The sequence below is a fragment of the Emys orbicularis genome, chromosome 15 (assembly GCF_028017835.1).
Source record: "Emys orbicularis isolate rEmyOrb1 chromosome 15, rEmyOrb1.hap1, whole genome shotgun sequence".
NCBI lineage: Eukaryota > Metazoa > Chordata > Testudines > Emydidae > Emys > Emys orbicularis.
Window position 1 is genome coordinate 6729184 of NC_088697.1, and position 27164 is coordinate 6756347.

The window sequence follows — 27164 nt, forward strand, 5'->3', positions numbered from 1 at the left end:
TAATAGTAAAAAAGCCGGTGCCCATAAAAAAAACAGTTCAGCAAAAAAAGCAAAATTAAGCCCAAAGCGGGCAAGCAATAAATAAAAAAATTAAAAAACAAGTTAAAAACTTTAAAAGCATAGTAAAAAAAAAGTAAGTAATTATAAGCATAAAAATTTCAAATCCCCAAAATAATAATTAAAATAGTAAAATCTAAGTTAATTGAGTGTCGTTTTAAAAAACAAGCAAGTAATTAAAAAAAAAAAGTAAAAAGTTAACTCTGTAGTTGCTAAAAAAAATCAAGCAGTAAAACTTAATAAAAATGTCTGTAAATAATTCAAGCAAAAAGTTATTTAAATAAATAAAATTATTCAACTATAAATAAGTTAGTCAAATGTGCTAAAAAACACTCCTGCTGTGTACAATCTGTGTTTTATAAGTTTAAAATAAATTAGTATTGTTTTAAAATTGCAAAAACCAAAAATACTTTTGCCAAACACAAAAAACTAGTGTTGTTTAATATAGTGTTTAGCATTTAAAACTGGCCCTAATAAAAAAAACTAAGCATCGTTTATTGGCAAAAAAAAAACTGTGGGAACCGTTCCTAAAAATGCGGGGTCCAATGGTAAGGTGGATTCTTTCCAGAATCAAAACTTTGTGCTTATAAACAGGTACCTTCAGGGTGCACTGCCCTTCCTAATTGGCTTTCAAAAAATAAATATCAAAACCGCCTTGCCACCACTAAAACTACACCCACTAGTCCCTTAACCCCTGCCACCACCACTGTAACTTACCCAAATACAAACCGTACTGTATATTCCAATAAAACCCATTGGCCAAGGCTTTCACATCTTAATAATTTACTAAAATTTTGTTCAAAAAAATTATTCTTTAAAATTCAAAATAATGTATATAAGCAAACAATTAAATAAAAAACAAATAAATCAATAAAAATAAAAATACATAATATCACTACCAGCAAACCCCAAAAATTAATAATTGCAATTAATTAATAATTAATAATTATAATTGCAATTAATAAGTTCTATAGTAAAGTAAATATAATGGTTGTTCCTAAAACTTGTACTGTGTTAAATAAAAAAGGCCCTTATTGTTATTTGGTCACCCAATTAATAAATAATCAAACAAATACCCAAATTGTTCACAGGGAGCTGCCATTAAATTAGCACAACAAAGGGCTTAAGTTATTTCCTCTAAAAAAAAAAAAAAAACTTAACCAAATCCCTGTGGAATGGGGCCAATAGTGCAGCAGCAGTGTAAAATATTTTTAAAAACCAAAAACATAATAAAAAATTGGGCCAACTAAAAAAGGCCATTGGCCTTGTTTCTAAAGCACAACTAACCCAAATACAGGCTAAAGTTGGTAAGTTATATGTTATTTCCGCCCTTAGTTCTATAACCCAAAAGTTGCTAACAAAAATGGTATTAAATATCACTAAGGCTAAAAAGGCATTGCAGTAAAATCTAGCATGTTCAAAAACTCAAAATTTCCTGAATGACCAGCTAATGTCCATTCGAAATAATCTAAAACATCAGGCTTGGCCCACTGCCCTAACAGACACATCAGAAGTACCATCTGATCTGTGGCCATAAAAACATACTTAAAAACTTTCCGGGTGAAAGTGCAAACGTTCTCAATGCTCCTTCCAAGCATATGAACCAGTAAAGGGGGTGTGGGCTCCCACATACCGTATCCTGCCGAGTCCATAAAAAAAATGCATGTAAAATTAAATAATTCACCAAAACATCTAAAAAATTAAACCACCTGGTATGCCCAATCAATTTTTAGTCAGTGCTCCTAAAATTACACCTCACATTTAAATAAAGTTAAAAAAATCAATGGACATTTTGGCCATTAAAACCCCACAGCTTCAGTGTAACCGTAAACTGAAGCCAAAAAAAGTTGTCACTGTTTATGACTACGTTTGCTAAAAAAGTAAAAAACAAAAAACTACCCTAACAGGACACTTACTTTTTCAAGCTAACAATAGCTGTGTGTATGTTAATGACACCACATTACAAGACATACATTTTAATCTCACTACCACTGCAGGCAATCATATTATTTACTGGCCTGCAAATAAAGCTTTCCAAGTAGCCCTTAAGTTCCAAATACCCTTTAATTAAACTAGTTTAGTACCTAATAAATTTCAAAATTTGTTTTCACTGTTACCAGAGATTCAGAAAATCTCTGAAATACAAAAGCAAATTCACATGCTTCAAAACATATATCAAGTTAAAAAGTATGCTTTCCAAACAGCTTATAAAGTATCCACCTTGTGTACTAAATATAATGTATTGTGCTTTATAACTAAGGCTGTACAACAACCCCATTATAGTTTTGCTATAAAAATGTTATTGCTTATATTGTTATTAGTTAGCTTAAAATTATGTTATTATTATTGTAAAAAACGTAATAATAGTAATATCTTTCATGTTCATGCTAATCATGCATTGTCATTACATCCAATCAAAACCGCTAAAATTAAAACATCTAATATAAAATCTAAAGTCCAAAACTTAATGCAAATAAAAGTTTGAAAATGTTTGTTGTACTAGAAGTACAAAAGGGGGGGTTGTGGAAGCAGAAAAAGAACTGTCAGAAAAGAACTGCAATGCATGACAGTTTGTTAGCAAGAGTCAGGCTAACTGTAGCCCTGATAACGCGAAATTTGTAGAAGCAAGGATTGTGTAAGGCGGGTGAAAAAGAACTGTGTAAGAAGTTATTGTGACCTTGTATAAAATAAGGTGTAAAAGACCTTGTGTAAATAAGGTATAGAAAATACTGTATGTTGGCAAGAGTCAAAACAATTAAAAAATAAAATATCAAAATGGCTTATGTATAAACAAAATGCAGCTGTCCCTCATTATTTCTGTAATGAAAGGTATAAATGCTTGTTGTAATTAGGTATCAGAGAGAGAGACCTGCTTGGCTCTCTCTCCCTCTGCACAATTGTGAAAGTAAATAAAGCTTCTGACTTGCTGTACCCAAACAAAAAAGTAAAAACTCAGTTTTTCTCCAACATTGCTATCAGCCAGGATGGCAGGGATGGTGTTCCTAATCTCTGTTTGCTATAAGATGGGAATGGGTGACAGGGGATTTATCACTTGATGATTCCCTGTTCTGTTCATTCCTTCTGGGACGCCTGGCGTTGGCCACTGTCAGAAGACAGGATACTGGGCTAGATGGACCTTTGGTCTGACCCAGTGTGGCCATTCTTATGTACTAGGGAATCTAGTGAGTCCAGTGTAATGGGAGGGCGTATGAAAATCTCTGGGTATGGAGAACACTGGGAAATTAGAAGCTATAATTCAGGAGCAGACTCTAATTAGTCCAGAAAAGCAGAATGTGAAAAATAAGAATCAGGTCATTTGACTTTGGGAATGAGGGACTCAAAAATCCAAGTGGCCTGCAGAGAAGAGAGATTGTAGCTACTACACATGGTGATGGGGGAGCAAGACTCTCTATGTCTCAAGAAGTGTCACTACCAACCTAAGGCATTTTCACATGCTGGGGTGCAAACCAGATCAGTGAGGAGTTGTCATCTGTAATCCTGGGTGAGTTTCAATGTTCTGCTGCTGGAGCTCCCCTGTCTGGATACTCCCAGCGAGCATTCAAGGACGCACGGAGTGTCTGTGTGGTAAGAAACCCTGGACCAGAAGCTCTGACTCCTGCAGCCTGCTTGTTACACCCCAAGCACATTCTGGTTTGGGTGGAGTAGGTTCAATGTTTGAGAGAAGGCCAGGGGTAGGAAGCTTCCGTTGGTTATGCTGGATCTAATCCCCAGTTTTACTTGAGCAAACCAGAGATATTTGACACTGTGCAATACTGCTCCTGTGCTCTGTTCCCAAAGTGTTCTGCAGCAGGGGAGGGTAGAGTGGTATGGTGTGTGTCACTGGCATGTTGGGGTGATGCTGAAAGAGGACAGAGTAGAGATGGCATTGTGGGGGTGGCATGAAACTTATCTCTTCATTTCCGCTTCCAAGAACCGAGGGGACAGGAACCCTTACCCAGTGAGGTCACATTCTCATAGTTCTCCTGCATGACGTCTCTGTAGAGGGCTCTCTGAGCAGGGTCCAGCAGAGCCCCCTCTTCCCTGGTGAAATACACAGCCACCTCCTCGAAGGTCGGCCCCTGAAACAGCAAGAGCCCAACACTCAGTCCCTGCTGCCCCACTCACAGCCCCACTATTCATAGGGGAGAGAAGCCAAATGGAAGCTCTGGGTGGATCGCAGTCAAAAGAGTCCCACCTCCACCCTGCTCAGAGCATCCAGGAAACACTAGAGTGAGGGGATGAAGAGAGAGCCCCTCCTCTCTCCCAGCAGATCCATCACACACCTACTAGCCACAGACTGATACAGGAGATGGAGCCCCTAGCGGGGTCCAGGGAGAGCTGCCTGGTAGGAAGCCCAACACCCGCCGCATTGTGAGGAGCTGGATATGGAGGGGCAGCTCCCCTAAAACTCACTGGTGGATGCCCCTTTCATATATCACAGCAGCCGCTGGTTAGTCGGATCAGGCTCCAGCACTGGGCATCTGGTCAGTTTTCCTAGCCCCATGTAGGTGGGTTATTTTCTGTTTCACAAATTAGGGCATTTCCACCTCCGAACCTCATGGGTCTTTCCTAGAATCCAGGTCACATATTAAGCAACTCCCAGCAGGTTTGCCACAGCCTGTCCTCCTCCCTTTCTCCACCCTCTGAATTTCCTGCCCCGCTCCAACCTCCAAACCGGACTGTGCAAACCTTCCCATCTCCGGTGTATTTGCTGTCCCTCTCCCCCAGCAGGATTCCACCAACCCGCCCCACCCTGTGCAAATAATCCCTACCTGAGCTGGCTCCACTGCAGCCATTTTTCTCCCCCACCCCATGGGAGGATGGGATGCGCTGGAGCAAAACATGGATGTCATTCTGCAGCCTGGGAGGGTGAGAAGGGTAATTGTGAGGGTTTCAGAACAGACTTCAGTTCATTTCACATCATGAAGTTCCCAAGCCCTTTCCCTGCAGACAGACATCCCTGCTGAAAAATGCTTGATCTCTTTATTACAGTGTAGACCTGGCCCCTCCTGCCAGGCTAAGGCCACAAAGAGATTTTTAACCTCCCTTCTCCCTCCGCACCACCCCATAACAAAGTCTCTGAACACAGGGCTAGAAAAGAGCAGAACCAAAGGATTCACTGTGGGGATTCCCACGGACACTGACCCCAGGGCAGCCACATCCCAGCAGGGGGAATATGGAGTCAGGAACTGACTTTTCCTCTGTCTGATCCTTTTCTTGTTCACCGGAAAGTGATTCTGCCCAGGGATGCTGCAATACATGTGTCTGGGTGGATTAGAGAGCTGGAAATCTCTCTCCCTACTCATTTCTACCACTGCCCCTTTCTGTCTCTCCTTCCCCTGTCCTCTCTCCCTGCCCCTCTGGCTGGGAAAGTCCCATTCCTGGGTTCTTTGCTCCCCCATGGCTGGATTTTCTCCTGGCAATTGCTAATAGGAAGAGAAATGAGGAGGGGCTGTTTGTGCAGAGTCACTTTCATGCCAGTCCCCAGCACTTTCCCTGAGGTCTTTCAGTTACCTGGGGTGTGTGGCTCACAATTTAGTATTAACAGGGCCAGGGGCTCCCTTTGGGGCTAGTACCAGCTGGAGAAAGTCATCACCTGGGCCGGGCAGAGAAGAAGCTTTAATTAAGGTCACGTCCCAGCACAGAACCCATGCTGGGGGAGCAGCAGCAGCTGCTAAGCCTGGTCTCCCAGATCACAATGCAGGCTGCAGCATCTGACCCAGGAAGCTGAACCCCAATATCCTGAGCAGAGAGGGACAGAGCGTTTGAGCAGCTTCCCTCCTTTAGCTCTCTGGGGAGAGCAGCTAATGAGAGCCCCTCCTCACAGGGAGAATTGTTGATCTCATTTGCCCCACTGTCCATCTGGAGTCACTCCTTGTCTTTCCATGCAGTGACTCTGGATTAATATTGGTCTCAAAGAAACCAGATTTCAGAAAAAATGAGTCCAGAATGCTCTTGACGAGATCATTTTGCTGCAGTGCTAACCCCCTTTGCACCTCCCTCACCCCCCCAGATCTAGTTTTCAAGAGAGGAGAAAAGCAAAATCTGTGATTTCACCTCAGAGTGTTTGATAAGTGGATAGAAAGTTATCACGGTGACTGGGCGTGGCCGGGGAATGCCCCCTGGATTCTGGCACAAGCTGATCAGGGAGAAGGAGCAAGGTCAGGAGCAGCCTCCAGAGCCCCCAGCCAGGGGCTCCCAAACACACCCCGGTACCCAGAGCCCAGACCCCCCAGTCACGGTCTCGTCAAATATTACCTGGGACCCAGCTGTCCCTAGCCAGGGACCCCAGATACCTCTCAGAGCTCCAAAGGCCACAGAACCCCCACCAGACCTGGCTTTGATGTGTATTAAATAAGTGGCTGGTCTCTTTCATTGGCAAACATTTTAGCAGATACAAAGGAGGGAATAAGTGATTCTCAAAGGAGAGGGGAAAGATGATCACTGGGCAATTTAACCCCCTGCAACCTCCAGGATGGACGATGACTCAGGGCAACAGGTTCCCCCCCAAGGAAGGAGAAGTTGCTGGGATTTAGCAACGTGGGGAACAGCTCCAAACCCGAGAGGATTTTTAATTGACATTTGATAATGACATAGAGAGAGGGTGCCTTGCATGGTATCAAGTATCGAGGGGTAGCCCTGTTAGTCTGTATCTACAAAAACAACAAGGAGTCTGGTGGCACCTTAAAGACTAACAGATTTATTTGGGCATAAGCTTTCATGAGTAAAAACCTCATTTCTTCAGATGCATAGAGTGAAAGTTACAGATGCAGGCATTATATACTGACACATGGAGAGCAGGGAGTTACTTCGCAAGTGGAGAACCAGTGTTGACAGGGCCAATTCAATCAGGGTGGATGTAGTCCACTCCCAGTAATATATGAGGAGGTGTCAATTCCAGGAGAGGAAAAACTGCTTCTGTAATGAGCCAGCCACTCCCAGTCCCTATTCAAGCCCAGATTAATGGTGTTGAATTTACAAATGAATTTTAGTTCTGCTGTTTCTCTTTGAAGTCTGTTTCTGAAGTTTTTTTGTTCAATGATAGTGACTTTTAAATCTGTAATAGAATGACCAGGGAGACTGAAGTGTTCACTTACTGGCTTATGTATGTTACCATTCCTGATGTCCGATTTGTGTCCATTTATTCTTTTGCGGAGGGACTGTCCGGTTTGGCCAATGTACATGGCAGAGGGGCAATGCTGGCACATGATGGCATATATAACATTAGTGGATGTGCAGGTGAATGAGCCCTTGATGGTGTGGCTGATGTGGTTGGGTCCTCTGATGGTGTCGCCAGAGTAGATATGGGGACAGAGTAGGCAACGAGGTTTGCTACAGGGATTGGTTCCTGGGTTGGTGTTTCTGTGGTGTGGTGTGTAGTTGCTGGTGAGTATTTGCTTCAGGTTGGGGGGTTGTCTGTAAGCGAGGACTGGCCTGCCTCCCAATGTCTGTGAGAGTGAGGGATCATTTTCCAGGATAGGTTGTAGATCGTGGATAATGCGCTGGAGAGGTTTTAGCTGGGGGCTGTATGTGATGGCCAGTGGTGTTCTGTTATTGTCCTTGTTGGGCCTGTCCTGTAGTAGGTGATTTCTGGGTACCCGTCTTGCTCTGTCAATCTGTTTCCTCACTTCCCCAGGTGGATATTGTAGTTTTACGAATGCTTGATAAAGATCTTGTAGGTTTTTGTCTCTGTCTGAGGGGTTGGAGCAAATTCGGTTGTATCTTAGGGCTTGGCTGTAGACAATGGATCGTGTGATGTGTCTTGGATGGAAGCTGGAGGCATGTAGGTACGTATAGCGGTCAGTAGGTTTCCGGTATAGGGTGGTGTTTATGTGACCATCACTTATTTGCACTGTAGTGTCCAGGAAGTGGATCTCTTGTGTGGACTGGTCCAGGCTGAGGTTGATGGTGGGGTGGAAATTGTTGAAGTCCAGGTGGAATTCTTCAAGGGCCTCCTTTCCGTGGGTCCATATGATGAAGATGTCATCAATGTAGCGCAAGTAGAGGAGGGGCACTAGGGGACGAGAGCTGAGGAAGCGTTGTTCTAAGTCAGCCATAAAAATGTTGGCATACTGTGGGGCCATGCGGGTACCCATAGCAGTGCCACTGACTTGAAGGTATAAGTTGTCCCCAAATCTGAAGTGGTTGTGGGTGAGGACAAAGTCACAAAGCTCAGCCACCAGGCGTGCTGTGGCCTCATCAGGGATACTGTTCCTGACAGCTTGTAGTCCATCCTCATGTGGAATATTGGTGTAAAGTGCTTCTACATCCATGGTGGCCCGGATGGTGTTTTCAGGAAGAACACCAATGCATTGTAGTTTCCTCAGGAAGTCGGTGGTGTCCCGAAGATAGCTGGGAGTGCTGGTAGCGTAGGGTCTGAGGAGAGAGTCCAAATAGCCAGATAATCCTGCTGTAAGAGTGCCAATGCCTGAGATGATGGGGCGTCCAGGGTTTCCGGGTTTATGGATCTTGGGTAGCAGATAGAATACCCCTGGTCGGGGTTCTGGGGGTGTGTCCATGTAGATTTGTTCCCATACTGTAGCTGGGAATTTCTTGATCAGATGGTGTAGTTTCTTTTGGTATTCCTCAGTGGGATCAGAGGATAGTGGCCTGTAGAATGTGGTCTTGGAGAGTTGCCTCGCAGCCTCCTGCTCATAATCCGACCTGTTCATTATGACTACAGCACCTCCTTTGTCAGCCCCTTTGATGATAATGATAACCCTGACTCTCCCAGGAGTGGAAGTGACATTGGGCAGGGAGGACGACAAACCGGGCTGGGAACGTGCGCGGGGCGCTGTGGCTCTGCCTGGATCGTGTGGGGCCGTTGGAGCCTCTCCCGGAGCTGGAGAAGAGTTATGTGTCTCCCAGCTCTGAGCATGCGCAGATTGGGGGGGGAGGAGAGTCCCGCATGTGCAGAGGCAGCGCTCACCCGCTGCTACTCCCTGGCACTGCGGGGCCGGGCGGAGCAGGAGGGTCTGTGCCGGGGAGACCTTCATTAACCCCCCCCGTGCCCGGCCCGCGCCCTGCTCCCGCTGAAGCTGCCCTGAGGCCGCCCCGGGCTCTGCCCGCCCCGCTGCAGAGCTGCAGCCTCCAGGTACCGGAGCGAGCCGCGGGGGCGGGGCTGGAGCCGGGCGGTGACTCTGCCCCAGTGTCCGTAGGGACCCAGAATCTCACAGCGCCCAGATCTGCTCCCTGGTGGGCCACGCCCGTGGGGGGCTCGGAGCTGCTGTAACAGCAGGAGCCCAACGCCCCCGGGCCTGGCCAGGCTCTGCCCTGGGGCACCACGGAGGGTCCCTGGGGGAGGGGACCAGCCCCACTGGGGTCCCTGATGTGTGGCCGGGCGGGGGGAGAAGTGAGACCGGGCTGGGGGGAAAAGGGAAGAGGGGAGACCTGGGAAAAGGGGCAGATGGAAAAATGTCTGTGCATCCCAGAAATGGCAGGGGGAGGAGAAGAGCAGGTGACCCCCAAGCAGTGGGGAGGGAAAGGGGGGGGCTAAGATCCCTTCGGATTTACCGCTGCCCTCTCCCATGGGGACCCCCATCCAATCCTGCCCCCTTTCCGTGTAAGGAGAACATATAAGAAGTTATGTATTTATATTGGAAATTATGTTTGTGAAGACTGAAACAGGTTCCTTTCAACCAGGAGGTAACAGACCTTTCTCTCTCTGTCCGGTCATGTGCGCACTGGGCATCACACATCTCACAACAGGGACCTGTTTGTACATTCAGCCAAATGCTAATTGAAGAGTTTGTGAAATCTTCAAGAGAAGAAAATTTACAGGGAAAAAATAAAGAGCAGGATCCTGTTACAAGTGAAGACAATGGCATGTGGGGGGACATTTGGGGGGACAGAGATACACCCTGCATCTTCCCCCATGGAGGCAAGCTGACAGTGTGACTTGTCTCATGAAAGGAAGATCACTGCCAAGCCTGGGTGTAAAATGCCAGAGGGACTTTGCATGGGTTTTGCTCTATAACATGAAAGGATCTAGTTAGGTAGGTAAGTCTAGGTTCTAGAAAGCGTGTTATGATTTTACTTGATGTGTAACCATTTGGTCCCAAGACTTCTACTTGCTACCACTTGAATCTCTATCCTTGGTTAAACAAACTTTAACTTATTTTCAATAGAAACACATCTGAGTGCTGTGAGTTAAATGGCATCATGATCTGAGTGGTAACTGGTAAGCTGGGATGCACTGCTTCTTCGGGAACAGCGAATCCATCAACACTATGAGTGTCCAGGGGGCTGGAAAGTCCAGGGAGACATTCGGAGAGCTCAGAGGTTGGAGCGTGTCTATTGCTAACAGGAACCAGGGCATGAAAATGAGGTCCAGTGGTGAGAACCATAAGTGGTCAGGCCTACGTGCTCAAGCCAAAATCAGATGCCAGGGTCCGGCTCAAAACACCAGGAAGCATAGAGCAGGGTGACAAGGCAGGGACTGGGAACAAGGCGTGGTCTCTCTCAGAAATAGGTCAGGGATCTGCCTTGCTGCACAGAGGGCTTCCCGGTATTTCCAGGTTTAAACAGGAAGCCTGCATCAGAGGTCCAGGGAAGAGCTGCCAGTCATCTCTCCTGTGGGTGGCACTTCCTGCAGTGACTGGTCTCCCAGGATGTGCATTGCCAGCAGCTCTGCCAAGGTTGCCTGGTGGTGGCACAGAACCGCCACCCATCTGGGACTCTGCAGACCCATATTCCTGTCCCAGTAATTTTCATACACCAACCCCGCATCACCTTCTCCCAAGGAAGGAACCTCCCACTGTCTCCTATCCAATGAGCCCCCCCAACTGTCACACCCTTCATGCATTTGGGAAGTTATTATAGCAGACCATCAGCTCTACCATAGCTAAAGTTCAACATTAGGTTATATATAAAGATCAGCTGTTCTAATTGGTCTAACATCCCCTTGTTTGCTAAGAATCTCTTGAAATTTGCTGCTTATCATGGGGGTGCTGAGCAGGGCTAGTGGCCCAAATATGGGGTGCTTTGATGAAGAGTTTCCTGAGATACAGCCCTCCCCAAAGCAGCTTTTTACATTATCAACTGGCTCCTATAACACGGTGTTGCACAAACCTGGGGCTGAAACTATGGTTGTAATTATCCACCAAGTGATCTCAGTCCCTTGGCATTTATCTCTTCTGGTACATGGCACCCAGTGCCTCCTTGAGGAAGCCGTATAGAAAACGCTAATAACTGCAGAGGTTGGAATTTCCGATTGGCACAAGGAAAAGGGAAGAGTCAGAGAGCCTGAAACGCACATGAAATGCAGCAAGACTAAGGGCAAATCTACCCTACAGAATTAAGTCAACGAACAGCCACCGCAGTAATTGAATTGGTTTTACATGTGAGCACTACACTCCTCGTGTTGGTGGTGCGCATTCTCACCAGGAGCCCTTGCACCGATTTAACTGCAAGCATGGGGCATTGTGGGACGGTTTCTGAAACGCATCAGCAGTCAACGTAAGCAACGCAGCGTCTATACTGACACTGTGTCGAACTAACTACATAAACGTAGAGGAGGTGGAGTTATTAAGTCTCGTGGAGGTGGAGTTATTAAGTCGGTGCAATGGGCAAGTAACATTGGTGGGAACTACATTTTAGTGTAGATGCTTACAGAGTTGGGTCAACGTAAGCTGCCTTATGTTGACCTAACTCTGTAGTGTAGACCAGGCCCAAGGCTCTTGTTAACAGCCAGAGGGTTTCCAGCAATCTACCCTCACTATAATTCACTGGCTCAAGAGAACACGCTGTGGCCATTGAACCTGAGCTCCACCCATGCGTTTGAGTGAGACCCCTACCACTGATACCTTTCAGACAATGTGTCTTGTGCATTTTTCTTGCATCCTGCAGGAGTTCCTCTTGGAAGTTCTGCCCTCTGATATCAACATTTCTGGGTTAAGAGGAGTATTTTCTAAAATCCACGTGCAGACTCTGACCTGGTTTGCTCTTAAAAGCTTTGCCAGTCCAGCTCTGTTGTTTAAGGCTGTGAAAAAGTGCACACACACACACACACCATCCAACACTGCTCTGCTGGCAAAAGCTCAATTATAGACACAGCTATAGTGGCAAAAACATCCATTTTTTAAAACAGGAAACTAAATGCTCATAAGCTACATTAATGCAGAGTTAAGGTTGCCCAGTGCTGCCTCCTGCCTTGCACCGTATGGACGGTGACTAAACAAACGTCTGCAAACCAGGAAATGAGAAGTTAATGTAAATGCCACCCTTCCAATGCAGCCTTAACTTTGCCCCCAACCCTTAACCCTGCAGCTGGCAAGAACCACTGATATTGGTTCTGTGTGGGCAGTGCAATGGTTAACAAACTGCCACAGGAACTCAGGTATTCAGCTCATGCAGCAATAACAGGATGAATTCTATGGTCTGTGTTATAAAGGACATCAGAGTAGATGACCTAATAGTCACATCTGGCCTTAAAAATCTGTGAACCTATAATCGATATGCGGAAAGACTAAGAGAATGTGCCAGTGTTTGTGTTGTGTTCACAGACGGGAATCCCAGCATGTATCCGCATGCCCTCCAACTGTGTGCACTGTGTCAGCTGTAACTGGCTGATGGAGGGATTGGTTGGAGCAGCTGGGCAGAGCTGTGCCTGTGCTCTGAAGAGAGGTGCATGTGAAACTTGGGGGGACAATTCTGCCTCATTTCCGTGCTGAGTGTTGTAGGCTTTGTCAGTAAAGGTGCCCAAGGGTGTGTTCTTGCCATGGGGATTGTCAGCACTCTGGTGGCGTATGTTCGAGTGATCTGTGAGGCTTAGTGAGGGGTAAGTGAAGGCAATGACTGAAAAGGAAAACTCAGGTTGAGGGCAAAGGGGTGGTAACACTCTGCAAGTCTCAGATGGTCTGTGTGCAGGAGGTTCAGTATTGGAGAGCAGGACAGGGGGAGGAAGCTTCTGTTTGCAATGATGGAGATGAACCCGAATATTATCTTAGGAAAGAGAAGTTGTTAGACTTTCTGCTGTACTGCTCTGTTCCCAGAGCGTTCTGTAACAGGGGAGGAGAGAGGGCTAGTATGTGTGTCACTGGCATGTCAGGATGATGCTGAAACAGGGCAGAGCAGAGGTGGCATTGTGGGGTGGCATAAACCTTAACTCTACATTTCCCCTTCTAAGAACTGAGGGGACGGGAATCCTTACCCAGCAAGGTCACATTCTCATAGTTCTCCTGCATGACATCTCTGTAGAGGGCTCTCTGAGCGGGGTCCAGCAGAGTCCATTCCCCCTTGGTGAAATACACAGCCACCTCCTCGAAGGTCACCGCCCCCTGAAAGAGCAAGAGTCCCCCACTTGGAACCTGCTGCCCCAATCACAACCCCACTATTCATGGGGGAAATGAGCCAATCAAATGGATACTCTGAGACAGACACAGTCAGTAGAGTCCTATCCCCATACTGCTCAGAGCAGCCAGGAGGCATCTGGGTGAGGGGAGAAAGAGAGAGCCCCTTGTCTCTCCCAGCAGATCCATTTCACACCTACTAGCAGAGGCTGATACAGGAGATAGAGCCCCCAGTAGGGTCCAGGCAGAGCCCTATGGTAGGAATCCCAACACCCTCCCCTCTACCAGCAGCTGGATGTGAGGGGCCGGGACATCTTCCCTACGCCTTCCTACATCTTTCCTTGTCACACCAGCCTCTGGCTAGGAGGTTGAGGGTTCAGCACTGGAAGTCTGGTCAGTTTTCCCAGCCCTGCTCAGAGGGTTGCTTTGTCTGTTTCCTGTTTCACAAATTAGGGAATTTTCTGTCCCAACACCCAAGCATTTGTTCTGAGGATCTAGGCCCATGTTAAACAAGTCCCAGCAGGTTTGTCACACTCTGTCCCCCTCCCTTTCCTCACCCAGGGTATTCCCTGCCCCCTCCAAACCTAATTCCCCAGAAGTTGCCACCTCTTCAGTATTTACTGCCCCTCTCCCTCCAGCAGGACCCACCAGCAACCCCCCAATAACCCCTACCTGAGCTGGCTCCACTGCAGTCATTCCTCTCCCCTGTCCCTTGGGAGGACGCGATGAGCTGGAGCGAGATGTGGGTGTCATTCTGCAGCCTGGCAGGGTGAGAAGGGCAGTTGTGGAGGGTTAAGAACTGGCTTTAGTTCATTCCCCCAGGCTCTTTCCCTGCAGGCAGAGATTGCAGATTCTGCCATGGTGGGAACATGCTCAGTCCCCATAATGCAGCACAGACCTTGCCCCTGTCCTCCAGCCTCCCCCTCCAACCCCTCCCCCACAACCAGTGCTAAACCCACCAAGACATTTTCAAACCCTCCCATAAGAACATAAGAACGGCCGTACTGGGTCAGACTAAAGGTCCATCTAGCCCAGTATCCTGTCTACCGAGTGGCCAATGCCAGGTGCCCCAGAGGGAGTGGACCTAACAGGCAATGATCAAGTGATCTCTCTCCTGCCATTCATCTCCACCCTCTGACAAACAGAGTCTAGGGACACCATTCCTTACTCATCCTGGCTAATAGCCATTAATGGACTTAACCACCATGAATTTATCCAGTTCTCTTTTAAACGCTGTTATAGTCCTAGCCTTCACAACCTCCTCAGGTAAGGAGTTCCACAAGTTGACTGTGCGCTGCGTGAAGAAGAACTTCCTTGTATTTGTTTTAAACCTGCTGCCTATTAATTTCATTTGGTGACCCCTAGTTCTTGTATTATGGGAATAAGTAAATAGCTTTTCCTTATCCACATCACTCATGATTTTATATACCTCTATCATATCCCCCCTTAGTCTCCTCTTTTCCAAGCTGAAAAGTCCTAGCCTATAATCTCTCCTCATATGGGAACCATTCCAAACCCCTAATCATTTTAGTTGCCCTTTTCTGAAACTTTTCTAGTGCCAGTATAGCTTTTTTTAGATGAGACGACCACATCTGTATGCAGTATTCGAGATGTGGGCGTACCATCGATTTATATAAGGGCAATAATATATTCTCTGTCTTATTCTCTATCCCCTTTTTAATGATTCCTAACATCCTGTTTGCTTTTCCGACCGCCTCTGCACACTGCGTGGACATCTTCAGAGAACTATCCACGATGACTCCAAGATCTTTTTCCGGACTTGTTGTAGCTAAATTAGCCACCATCATATTGTATGTATAATTGGGGTTATTTTTTCCAATGTGCATTACTTTACATTTATCCACATTAAATTTCATTTGCCATTTTGTTGCCCAATCACTTAGGGCAGGTCTACACTAACCCCCCAATTCGAACTAAGGTACGCAACTTCAGCTACGTGAATAACGTAGCTGAAGTTCGAAGTACCTTAGTTCGAACTTACCTCCGTCCAGACGCGACAGGCAGGCTCCCCCGTCGACTTTGCGTACTCCTCTCGTCGAGTTGGAGTACCGCAGTCGACGGCGAGCACTTCCGGGTTCGACTTATCACGTCCAGACAAGACGCGATAAGTCGAACCCAGAAGTTCAATTTGCTTGCCGCTGAACTACCGGGTAAGTGTAGACCTACCCTTAGTTTTGTGAGATCTTTTTGAAGTTCGTCACAGTCTGCTTTGGTCTTAACTATCTTGAGCAGTTTAGTATCATCTGCAAACTTTGCCACCTCACTGTTTACCCCTTTCTCCAGATCATTTATGAATAAGTTGAATAGGATTGGTCCTAGGACTGACCCTTGGGGAACACCACTAGTTACCCCTCTCCATTCTGAGAATTTACCATAAATTCCTACCCTTTGTTCCCTGTCTTTTAACCAGTTCCCAATCCATGAAAGGACCTTCCCTTTTATCCCATGACAGCTTGATTTACGTAAGAACCTTTGTTGAGGGACCTTGTCAAAGGCTTTCTGGAAATCTAAGTACACTATGTCCACTGGATCCCCCTTCTCCACATGTTTGTTGTCCCCTTCAAAGAACTCTAATAGATTAGTAAGACACGATTTCCCTTTACAGAAACCATGTTGACTATTGCTGAACAGTTTATGTTTTTCTATGTATCTGACAATTTTATTCTTAACTATTGTTTCGACTAATTTGCCTGGTACCGATGTTAGACTTACTGGTCTGTAATTGCCAGGATCACCTCTAGAGCCCTTTTAAAATATTGGTGTTATATTAGCTAACTTCCAGTCATTGGGTACAGAAGTTGATTTAAAGGACAGGTTACAAACCTTAGTTAATAGTTCCGCAACTTCACATTTGAGTTCTCTCAGAACTCTTGGGTGAATGCCATCTGATCCCGGTGACTTGTTAATGTTAAGTTTATCAATTAATTCCAAAACCTCCTCTAGTGACACTTCAATCTGTGACAGTTCATCAGTTTTGTCACCTACAAAAGCCGGCTCAGGTTTGGGAATCTCCCTAACATCCTCAGCCATGAAGACTGAAGCAAAGAATCCATTTAGTTTCTCCGCAATGACTTTATCGTCTTTAAGCGCTCCTTTTGTATCTCGATCATCAAGGGGCCCACTGGTTGTTTAGCAGGCTTTCTGCTTCTGATGTACTTAAAAAACATTTTGTTATTACCTTTGGAGTTTTTGGCTAGCCGTTCTTCAAACTCCTCTTTGGCTTTTCTTATTACATTCTTGCACTTAATTGGCAGTGTTTATGCTCCTTTCTATTTGCCTCACTAGGATTTGACTTCCACTTTTTAAAGGAAGTCTTTTTTATCTCTCACTGCTTCTTTTACATGGTTGTTAAGCAATGGTGGCTCTTTTTTAGTTCTTTTACTGTGTTTCTTAATTTGGGGTATACATTTAAGTTGGGCCTATATTATGGCGTCTTTAAAAAGCGCCCATGCAGCTTGCAGGGATTTCACTTTAGTCACTGTACTTTTTAACTTCTGTTTAACTAACCCCCTCATTTTTGCATAGTTCCCCCTTTTGAAATTAAATGCCACAGTGTTGAGCTGTTGAGATGTTCTTCCCACCACAGGGATGTTGAATGCTATTGTATTATGGTCACTATTTCCAAGCGGTCCTGTTATAGTTACCTCTTGGACCAGCTCCTGCGCTCCACTCAGGACTAAATCTAGAGTTGCCTCTGCCCTTGTGGGTTCCCGTACCAGCTGCTCCATGAAGCAGTCATTTAAAGTATTGAGAAATTTTATCTCTGCATTTCGTCCTGAAGTGAAATGTTCCCAGTCAATATGGGGATAATTGAAATCCCCCACTATTATTGAGTTCTTAGTTTTGATAGCCTCTCTAATTTCCCTTAGCATTTCATCATCACTATCACTGTCCTGGTCAGGTGGTCTATAATAGATCCCTAATGTTATATTCTTAGAGCATGAAATTTCTATCCATAGAGATTCTATGGAACATGTGGATTCACTTAAGATTTTTACTTCATTTGATTCTACATTTTCTTTCACATATAGTGCCACTCCCCCACTTCCCCCCTCCCCGCACGACCTGTTCTGTCCTTCCGATATATTTTGTACCCTGGAATGATTGTGTCCCATTGACTGTCCTCACTCCACCAGGTTTCTGTGATGCCTATTATATCAATATCCTCCTTTATCACAAGGCACTCTAGTTCACCCATCTTATTATTTAGACTTCTAGCATTTGTGTACAAGCACTTTAAAAACTTGTCACTGTTTATTTGTCTGCCCTTTTCTGATGTGTCAGATTCTTTTTTATGTGAATGTTTCTCATCTGATCTGGCCCCTACTTTATCCTCCTCCATCCTCTGCTCCTGACTAGAACCTGGAGATTCTCTATCATTAGACTCTCCCCTAAGAGAAGTCTCTGTCCGATCCACATGCTCCTCTGCAGCAGTTGGCTTTCCCCCATCTCCTAGTTTAAAAACTGCTCTACAACCTTTTTAATGTTTAGTGCCAGCAGTCTGGTTCCACCTTGGTTTAGGTGGAGCACATCTCTCCTGTATAGGCTCCCCGCATCCCAAAAGTTTCCCCAGTTCCTAATGAATGTAAACCCCTCCTCTCTACACCATCGTCTCATCCACGCATTGAGACTCTGAAGCTCTGCCTGCCTACCTGGCCCTGTGCGTGGAACTGGGAGCATTTCTGAGAATGCCACCATAGAGGTCCTGGATTTCAGTCTCTTCCCTAGCAGCCTAAATTTGGCCTCCAGGACGTCTCTCCTACCCTTCCCTATGTCATTGGTACCTACATGTACCATGACCACCGGCTCCTCCCCAGCACTACACATAAGTCTGTCGAGATGCCTCGAGAGATCCGCAACCTTCGCACCAGGCAGGCAAGTCACCATACGGTTCTCCCGGTCATCACAAACCCAGCTATCTACGTTTCTAATGATCGAATCTCCCATTACTAACACCTGCCTTTTCCTAGTGATTGGAGTTCCCTCCCCCAGAGAGGTAACCTCAGTACGAGAGGCAACCCCAGCACCATCTGGAAGGAGGGTCCCAACTATGGGAAGGTTTCCCTCTGCTCTCGTTGACTGCTCTGCTTCCCTGGGCCTTTCATCCTCCTCAACAGTGCAGGGGCTGTCTGACCGGCGGTGGGACAATTCTACAGTGTCCCAGAAAGCCTCATCAACATACCTCTCTGCCTCCCTTAGCTCCTCCAGTTCTGCCACCCTGGACTCCTAAGTCCGTACATGGTCTCTGAGGGTCAGGAGCTCCTTGCACCGAATGCACACATATGCCACCTGCCCACAGGGCAGGTAATCATACATGCTGCACTCAGTGCAATAAACTGGATAGCCCCCACTCTGCAGCTGGGCTTCTGCCTGCATTGTCTCCTAGTTAATGAAAGGTTGTTTAAGCAAGAAGTTTTGAATGTAGTTTGGTTTATAGGTTTTAAGGGGAATAAAAGGAAACAGATAGAACCAGCAAGGAACCCCTGCTCCCTTCCCAACTCCCTTGTGAAACTCCCTGTTAGCAGCCCCTGTTCCCAAAAGCAACAGAGTGTGAATCAAACACTGGAAAAGACCAGAACCAAAGGAGCCCCTTTGAGGGGATTCCCCCTGGCACTGTCCCCAAGGCAGCACACTCCTACAGCAGGGGGAACAGGGAGAGTCAGGGGCTGGTTTTTTCTCTCTCTGCTCCTCATCTTGTTCACAGGAAAGTGACCCTGTACAAGGATGCTGCAGTGAGTGTGCCTAGGTGGGGGAAATCTGCCCCCACCCCTTCTAATTTCTCCTGACACTCTCTTACATCTCTTCCTCCTCTTTCCTAGCACCCTACCCCCCTGGTTGGGAGATGTGGTCACCATCCCATTCTTGGGGGCTTTCTCTCTCCCGTGGCTGGCCCGGCTCTGCACGTGCGGGGAAGGAGGTACCAATCAGGAAGACCTGCTTTATCCACACAAGTTACTGGACACCACAGAGAGCCGGTGGGAGCAGGTCAGACTCGCTGATAGAAGGATCCCTTCTGATCTTAGCGATGGCAGCAGGTCTGGGCCCCGCACACCCGGGGAGCAGAGATGGGGGAGGGGGGGCACTGTGCAGAGTCAGGTACCTGCCCAGCCCCAAGGTCTGAGTCACCTGGAGTCTCGGCTCAGGAGTTGCCGTCAGCACAGTCCAGGGCGATTTCTAGCCGGAGAAGGTCCCCCCCGCCGGGCACGGGGGGGTTAATGCCGGACTCTCCTCAGCACAGACCGCGCTGGGGGAACAGCAGCTGCTCAGCTCCCAGGTCACAACGGAGGCAGCAGCGTCTGGTCTCTCAGGAGCTGCCCGGGGTCTGATGGTCTCGGTTCTTTGTTCTCCCGGCTCCTGCCTCCTTCCTCCCGGCACCCACCGCTCCCAGCTGCTCCAGCCCCTTCCTGTGCCCTGTAACCCCACCCGGGCTGCAGCGCTCGCCGGGGCTGTCTGCGGTGGCTGGGACTCGCCCCAGCTCAGCTGACACCATCTGCCTAGCCGGGCACTGCAGGGGATGGGGGGCAGAGCCCCGCATGCGCAGAGGCAGAGCTCACAGAAGCTGCATTTCCCAGAGCACCTGGCACATGCTTTAGGCTGGGGGCGGAGTGTGATCAGCTGCTGGGTGAGCGCCGCGCTGCTGCTTCTCCATTGTCATCTGGGAGCCCAGGCAGAGCAGGAGGGTCTGTGCCGGGGAGAGCTTCATTAACCCCCTGCCGCCCTGCCCGGCTCCCCCTGGAGCCGCCCTGGGTTCTGCCCGCCCCGCTGCGGAACTGCAGCCTCCAGGTACCGGAGCGAGTGTCGGGGGGACCGGGCATCTCGCAGCGCCGGGATCTGCTCCCTGGGGGGCAGCGCCTGCGGGGGGCTCGGAGCTGCTGTCCTAGCAGGAGTCCAACACCCCGCCTGTCCCAGCCCGGCTCTGCCCTGGGGCACCACGAGGGCTCCCGGGGGGGAGGGGACCAGCCCCCACTGGGGTCCCTGCGTGTGGCTGTGCCGGGGCTGCTGGGCGGGGGGAGAAGTGAGACCGGGCTGGGGGAAGGGGGGAGACCTGGGAAAAGGAGCAGATGGAAAAATGTCTGTGCAGCCTGGACATGGCAGGGGGAGGAGAAGAGCAGGTGACCCCGAGGAGCGGGGAGAAAAAGGGGGGGGCTGAGATCCCCTCGGATTTACCACTGCCCCTTCCCATGGGGACCCCCCCCATCCTCTCCAGCCCTGCCCCCTTTCTCTCTAGAGAGCAACAAGCAACAGCCATGGTGATTCCCCCACCCCTTTCCCTCAAATCCCTGAGAAGGTCTCTGTTCTCCTCCACCGATTGTTACTCATTTTCTCTCCACTTCGCCAATGTCCAGTTCAAATCTGAGGTTTGGGGTGTTTCCCCCCAATTTTTACCTGCAGTGATTTGTCCTTGTTTAGGTGGGAAATCGTTCCCCTGATTTCTGAAATGGGAAGTGGGTTAATGGGCAGAGGTTGGGAGATCCCTGAGACACGGATACCTCTGGGCGGGGGAGGGGCACTCTCTGCTGGCAACAGGGCATGGAAAGGCCCAGGAAAGAAAGGGAGGAGCAAGCGTCCCCCATGGAGACGGCCCAGCCCCAGGTATCGCAGTCCCAGCTACTTCCTCTCCCGCACCTTACCCAACCCAACAGCCTCCCGCCCCACCATCACCTGCTAGTCACATTCCCAGACCCCACTGCCAGCCTCTCCCCACAGCGAGTGACCTTCTGGCTCCCCACTTCTTTCCCCTGTGAAAGCGACATCACCCAGGGCTCCCTGCTCGCCATGTGAATGTGAGGCAATAAGAATCCGTCCCATTCTGTTGTTGATTGAATATCGCTGTATAATCCCCTCAAATTTCCTCACCTTTCTCTTGAACTGTTGAATGGTGACATAAAATCTCCCCAGGTGTTGGTGCTTCTTTCTTATATTGGCAAATATTTAGTTTGTGCCCCATTTTCTCCTCTGTTCTGAACTACTGATATCTAATTCATATAAATCTTCCCGCTTTTCTCCCCAGGTGTCTTGACTGAGATCAGGGCTCTTCTCGTACTGAGCATGGCTCAGGCCTTGCTTGAGATCAGGTCCCCCCGTGTGCCGGGCACTGCACAAACCCTGACCGAGTTTGGGACACTCGTGCCGGGAACTGCACAGACCCCTACAGAGAGCAGGGACCTTGTTGTGCCGGGTGCTACAGTGACCCTGACTGAGCTCCGGGCCCCTGTTGTGCCAGGCCCTGCATCAACACAAAGTGAAATCAGGCTCCCATTGTGCCAGGCACTGCAGAGACAACAAACAAAATCAGGGACCCTGTTGTTCCTGGAGCTGCAGAGACCCCAAATGAGATCTGGGTCCTGTTCTGCCAGGTGCTGCAGAGACCCCAACAGAGGTCAGACCCCACTGTTGTGACAGGTGCTGTGGAGACCCCAACTGAGATCTGCGCCCCTGTTGTGCGGGGAACTGTAGAGACCCCATCTGACATCAGGCCCCCAATTGTGCCAGGTAAAACTGAGACCTGGACCGAGATCACGGCCCCCCTTGTGCCGGGCAGCGCAAGACAAGCCCAGATTTCTGCCTCCATTGTGCTGGGCACTTCAGAGACCTTGTCTGAGATCTGTGTCCCTGTTGGGCCTGGCCCTGCACTGACCCCGACCAAGACCACACCCCACCACTGTACTGGGCACTGCAGGGACCCTGACTGAGATCCTGCTCCCACATTTTGCCAGATGCTACAGGGACCCCAAACAAAATCAGAGATTGTGTAATGCTGGGGGTTGCAGAACCCCCGACTGAGATCAGGTGCCCCTGTTGTGCAGGGCTCTGCACGGACACTGACCAAGATCAGGGTCCCCATTGTGACTTTTGCTGAAGTGACACCTATCTCTACCCTGCCATTAAAAACCCCCAGCTGGCTCATGCCAGCTGACTCCGGCTCACAGGGCTCAGGCGAAGGGACTGTTTAATTGCAGTGTTGAGGTCTGGGCTGGGGCTGGAGCCAGGTTATAGGACCCTGCGAGGTGGGAGGTGCCGGACCTTGGGCTGCAGCCGAAGCCGGAACATCTACACCACAATTAAACAGCCCTGGAGCCGGAGCCATGTGAGCCCAAGTCAGCGGGCACGGGCCAGCCGCCAGTGTCTAACTGCAGTGTAGACATGCCCACAGTGACAGAGTCCTTGCCACAAAAAGCTCAAAGGCTAAATAGGCCAATGGTGGGAGGCTGCTCTCCATTTTACAGATGGGGAAACTGAAGCTCAGAGAGCTGAAGTAATTTGCGCAAGTTTGCATGGAGAATTTGGGGCAAAACTGGGAACTGAACCCAGATTGTTTGAATTCTTGCCTCTTCCCTTATCCACAAGCCCAGTGTGTGTGTGTACAGCATTGTTTTGGTTTGAGTGTTTGCCTTACATTGACTTCGAAGGGAGGTTGTGGAATTTCCTTCATTGGAGGTTTTTAAGACAAGGCTAGAGATACACCAGTCTGGGAATGTCTAGGGATACTTGGTCCTGCCTCATCACAGGAGGCTTGAGTAGACGACCTCTCAAGATCCCTTCCAGGCTTACATTGAAATAATTCTCTTTTGTGCTGTGTCCTGTTCTACGCTGAGCTGTTTTGCATGGTGCCATTTGTAACTGGGATCACACCATGTTATGTAGCATAGTTTTACGGTGCATTGTTTTGTCTCAGCGTTTGTGGTGCCTGTGTTGTGTTGGTTTGAGTTGAGCTCTTTTGCATTGTGTACTTTTGTCCTAGGGTGTGTTAGTTTGCATTGTGTTGCTTTCTTTTCCTTTGTACTGTCATTTTATGCTGTGGAGTTTTTTTCATTCCCCCCCCAACCCCCTCCAAATTGCCTGACATTATGTTGTGGTGGGTTTTATTCTGTGTGTTGTGTTTTTATACGTATATATTGCATAGCATCATAGACATGTAGGGCTGGGGAGGACCTCAAGATGTCATCAAGTCCAGCTTTCTCTGCTGAGGCAGGGCCCAGTATATGTAGATTATCTCTGACAGAGGTTTGTCCTACCTGTTCTTAAAAACTTCCAGGGAAAGAGATTGCACAGCCACTCTTGTAAGACTATTCCAGAGCTGAACTACCTTAGCTCTGGTGACACCACACAGATTTTAGTGGTGAGCAGCTCTGGAGAGAGAGGAGACCCCAGTGAGTGGGCAGCTGGGTAAAGAGACTAAAGTTGGGAGGAGAAACATTGACGTGTCCAAGGTCACCCAGGCTGCCCGTGACAGAGCTAGAAAAATATTCCATTTCTAGTGCCACCGTACTGCTGTTTCAGGTACTGAAGGTCTCTGCCACACTGGTGTGATAGGAACTGGTGGAAAAACTTAGTATAGACAGAATTTACACTAGTGCACTCTGATTGGCACTGGTGCACCATGTCCCAGTTTGAAGGTCTGGGGTGGGGGTGGGGGAACAGTGACCTCACTGAGTCCTGGGGCTGGCTGAACAGTGCAGCTGGTAACGGAGGGGCAGCAGTGAGTGCTGGAGGTATGAGCCAGGAGCACAGCCTCACAGGACTGGACATTGACTTCTCCTGACCCAGGGGACAACCAGCTGTGTGCAGGGACTGCAGCTGAGCTGCCCTGCCAAGACAGCCTGTGCATCCATGGACAAACCACCTCTTCCTGCAGCCTAATACAATGGGGTCTGGGGACCTTTCCAGGCTGCGGGTGTCGGGGCTCTGGCGTTACCGGGGTCTGTTCCTGGCTCTGTCACTGACCTGCTTGGTGACCTTGAGGAAGTCGCAGCCCCGCTCTGTTTTCCTCTTACCCATTGTCTACTTGGATTGTGATCTCTTTGGGGCAAGGACTGTCCCTCTCTGTCTGTGCAGTGCCCAGCACAATGGGGGTGCTGATCTCAGTCAGATTCTCTGCTATGCGCAGCACGATGGGGCCCTGATCTCCACCAGTGTCTGTGCAACGCAAGGCACAGTTTATAGACTCACAGACTTTAAGGCCAGAAGGGACCATCATGATCCTCTAGTCTGACCTCCTGCCCATCGCAGGCCACAGAACCTCACTCACCCACTCCTGTAATAGCCCCCTAACCTCTGACTGAGTTAATGAAGTCCTCAAATCATTATTTAAAGACTTCAAATTACAAAAAAATCCACCATTTACACTAGTTTAAACCTGCAAATGACCCATGCCATGCCCCATGCCGCAGAGGAAGGCAAAAGAAACCCCCAGGGTCTCTGCCAATCTGAGTCTGGGCAAAATTCCTTCCATCCCCAAATATGGCAATCAAATAGACCCTGAGCACGTGGGCGAGACCCAGCAGCCAGACCCCTGGGAAAGAATTCTCTGTAGTAACTCAGAGCCCTCTCCATCTAGTGTCCCATCACCGGCCTTTGGAGATATTTGCCGCTAGCAGTTGCACATCGACTACATGCCATTGTAAGCAGTCCCATTATACCAATCCCCCCATAAAGGTATTGAGTTCAGTCGTGAAGCCAGTTAGGTTTGTTGCCCCCACTGCTTCCCTTGGGAGGCTGTTCAAAAACTTCACTCTGATGGTTAGAAACCTTCGCCTAATTTAAAACCAAAATTTATTGTTGGCCTTTATCCATTTGTTCTAGTGCCAACATTGGTGCTTAACCAGTGATGAGCTGCCAAAATATTAACAACAGGTTCCCTCCTCCTCACCCCATGAGGGGGTCATGCCCCCCCGGGACTCCTGCCCCATCCAACCCCCCATGTTCCTTGAGGCCCCCCCGGACCCCTGCCCCATCCACCCCCCTTCCCTGTCCCCTGACTGCCCCCTGCCACCCCATCCAACCCCTCCTCCCATTCCTGATGGCCCCCCGGGACCCCTGCCCCATCCAACCACTCCTTCTCTCTGTCTCCGACTGCCCCTGACTGCCCCCCACCACCCCATCCAACCCCTGCTCCTTCCTGACTGCCCCCCGGGACCCTTGCCCCCATTCAGTCCCCCTGTTCCCTGCCCTCTGACCGCCCTGACCCCTATCCAGCCCCCCACAACTCCCCAAACTCCCCTGCCCTCTTCCAACACCGCCTCCCTGCCCCCTCACCGCGCTGCCTGGAGCCACTCGGCTGGGTCCAGGTCTGCATCCGCTCGGCCGGGACCAGGACCGGCGCCGCGGGGCCCAAGCCAGGCCGGGCCGGAGCTGCTCGGCCGGGACCAGGACTGTAGGGCCAGGGCCGGGACCGAGCTGGGGCACTCAGCCAGGGCCAGGGCCAGGGGGCGGGCCAGAGGGAGCTGCTCGGCCAGAGCCGGACTGGGCCACACCGTGCCTCCCTGGAGCCCTCCTCACGCCCCCCTGCCCCAGCTTACCTGCCTGCTGCTTGTTTCAGGCTTCTCACGAACATCTGATTTGTGGGAAGCAGGGGAGGGGGAGGAGAATGGGGGCGGAGCATTCAGGGGAGGAGGGGGAAGTGAGCAGGGGCCGGGGCTGGGGTGGACAGCTGCCGGAGCTTTTGTTAAATTTAAAAGCGCTTTTAGAACCGGTTGTCCTGGAACAATCGGTTCTAAAAGGGGTTCTAAATTTAACAACCGGTTCCTGCGAACCGGTGGGAACCGGCTCCAGCTCAGCACTGTGCTTAACCGAGATAACTCCTCTCCCTCCCTGGTATTTATCCTTCTGATGGGTTTCTAGAGAGCGATCGCATCTCCCCTCAGCCTCCTTTTGGTTCGGCTCAACAAGCTCTTTGAGTCTCCTCTCATAAGGCAGGATTTCAATTCCTCGGATCATCCTAGTGGCCCTTCTCTGCACCTGTCCCACTTTGAGTTCATCCTTCTTAAACATGGGAGACCAGAATTGCCCACAGTATTTCAGATGATGTCTCATTGGTGCCTTGTATAACAGTACTAACCCTTCCCTGTGTCTTCTGAAAATACCTCGCCTGATGCATCCTAGGACTGCATTCACCTATTTCACGGCCACAGTACATTGGCAGCTCATAATTATCCTGTGATCAAGCAATACACCAATTTCTCCTCCTCTGTCACTTCCAACTGATAACTCCCCAGCTTATTGCAAAATTCTTCTAGTTAGACCCTAAGTGCATAATTTTGCACTATTAAATTTTATCCCATTTCTATTACTCCAGCTTTCAAGGTCATGCAGATCTTCTTGTATGATATTCCTGTCCTCCTCCATGTTGGCAATCCCTCCCAGCTTTGTGTCACACTCCCACTTTTTGTGCCAAGGTCACTAATTAAAATGTTGAATAAGATCGGTCCCAAGACTGATCTCTAAGGAACTCCACTAGTAACCTCTCTTCAGCTTGACAACTCAGTATTCAATATGACCCCTTGTAGGCTCCCCTGTAACCAATTCCTTATCAATATTTCAGTTCTCATATTAATCCCCATCTTCTCCAGTTTAACAAATCGTTTCCCATGTGGAACTGTATCAAATGCCTTATTGATATCCAGATAGATGAGAGCTACTGCATTTCCTTTGTCCAAAAAAAGGAAGTGGGGAGGGGCAGGAACTCACTGCAAGATCAGTAGCTGAGTCCCTTAGATATTTATAGTATCAGGGGGGTAGCCGTGTTAGTCTGAATCTGCAAAAAGCAACAGAGGGTCCTGTGGCACCTTTAAGACTAACAGAAGTATTGGGAGCATAAGCTTTCGTGGGTAAGAACCTCACTTCTTCAGATGCATCCACCCTCTGTTGCTTTTTAGATATTTATAGCGCATTGGAAGAAGGACGGGGATTGGTGGGTGTCTGGGTACTTAATTATAAACACACAAATATCATTGTTCTTAATGAATTTTCATCTTCTAATTCCCATAACCCACTAATTATCCCTGGCTGTCCCCGGGA

The 27164-nt window shown here is 48.7% G+C and overlaps 1 pseudogene; it reads right to left on the reverse strand.

Annotated features, from left to right (window-relative positions):
* Positions 1-24146, reverse strand: part of LOC135889523 (zinc finger protein 883-like) — a 109218-nt pseudogene extending 85072 nt beyond the window's left edge.
* Positions 24147-27164: the final 3018 nt, after the last annotated feature.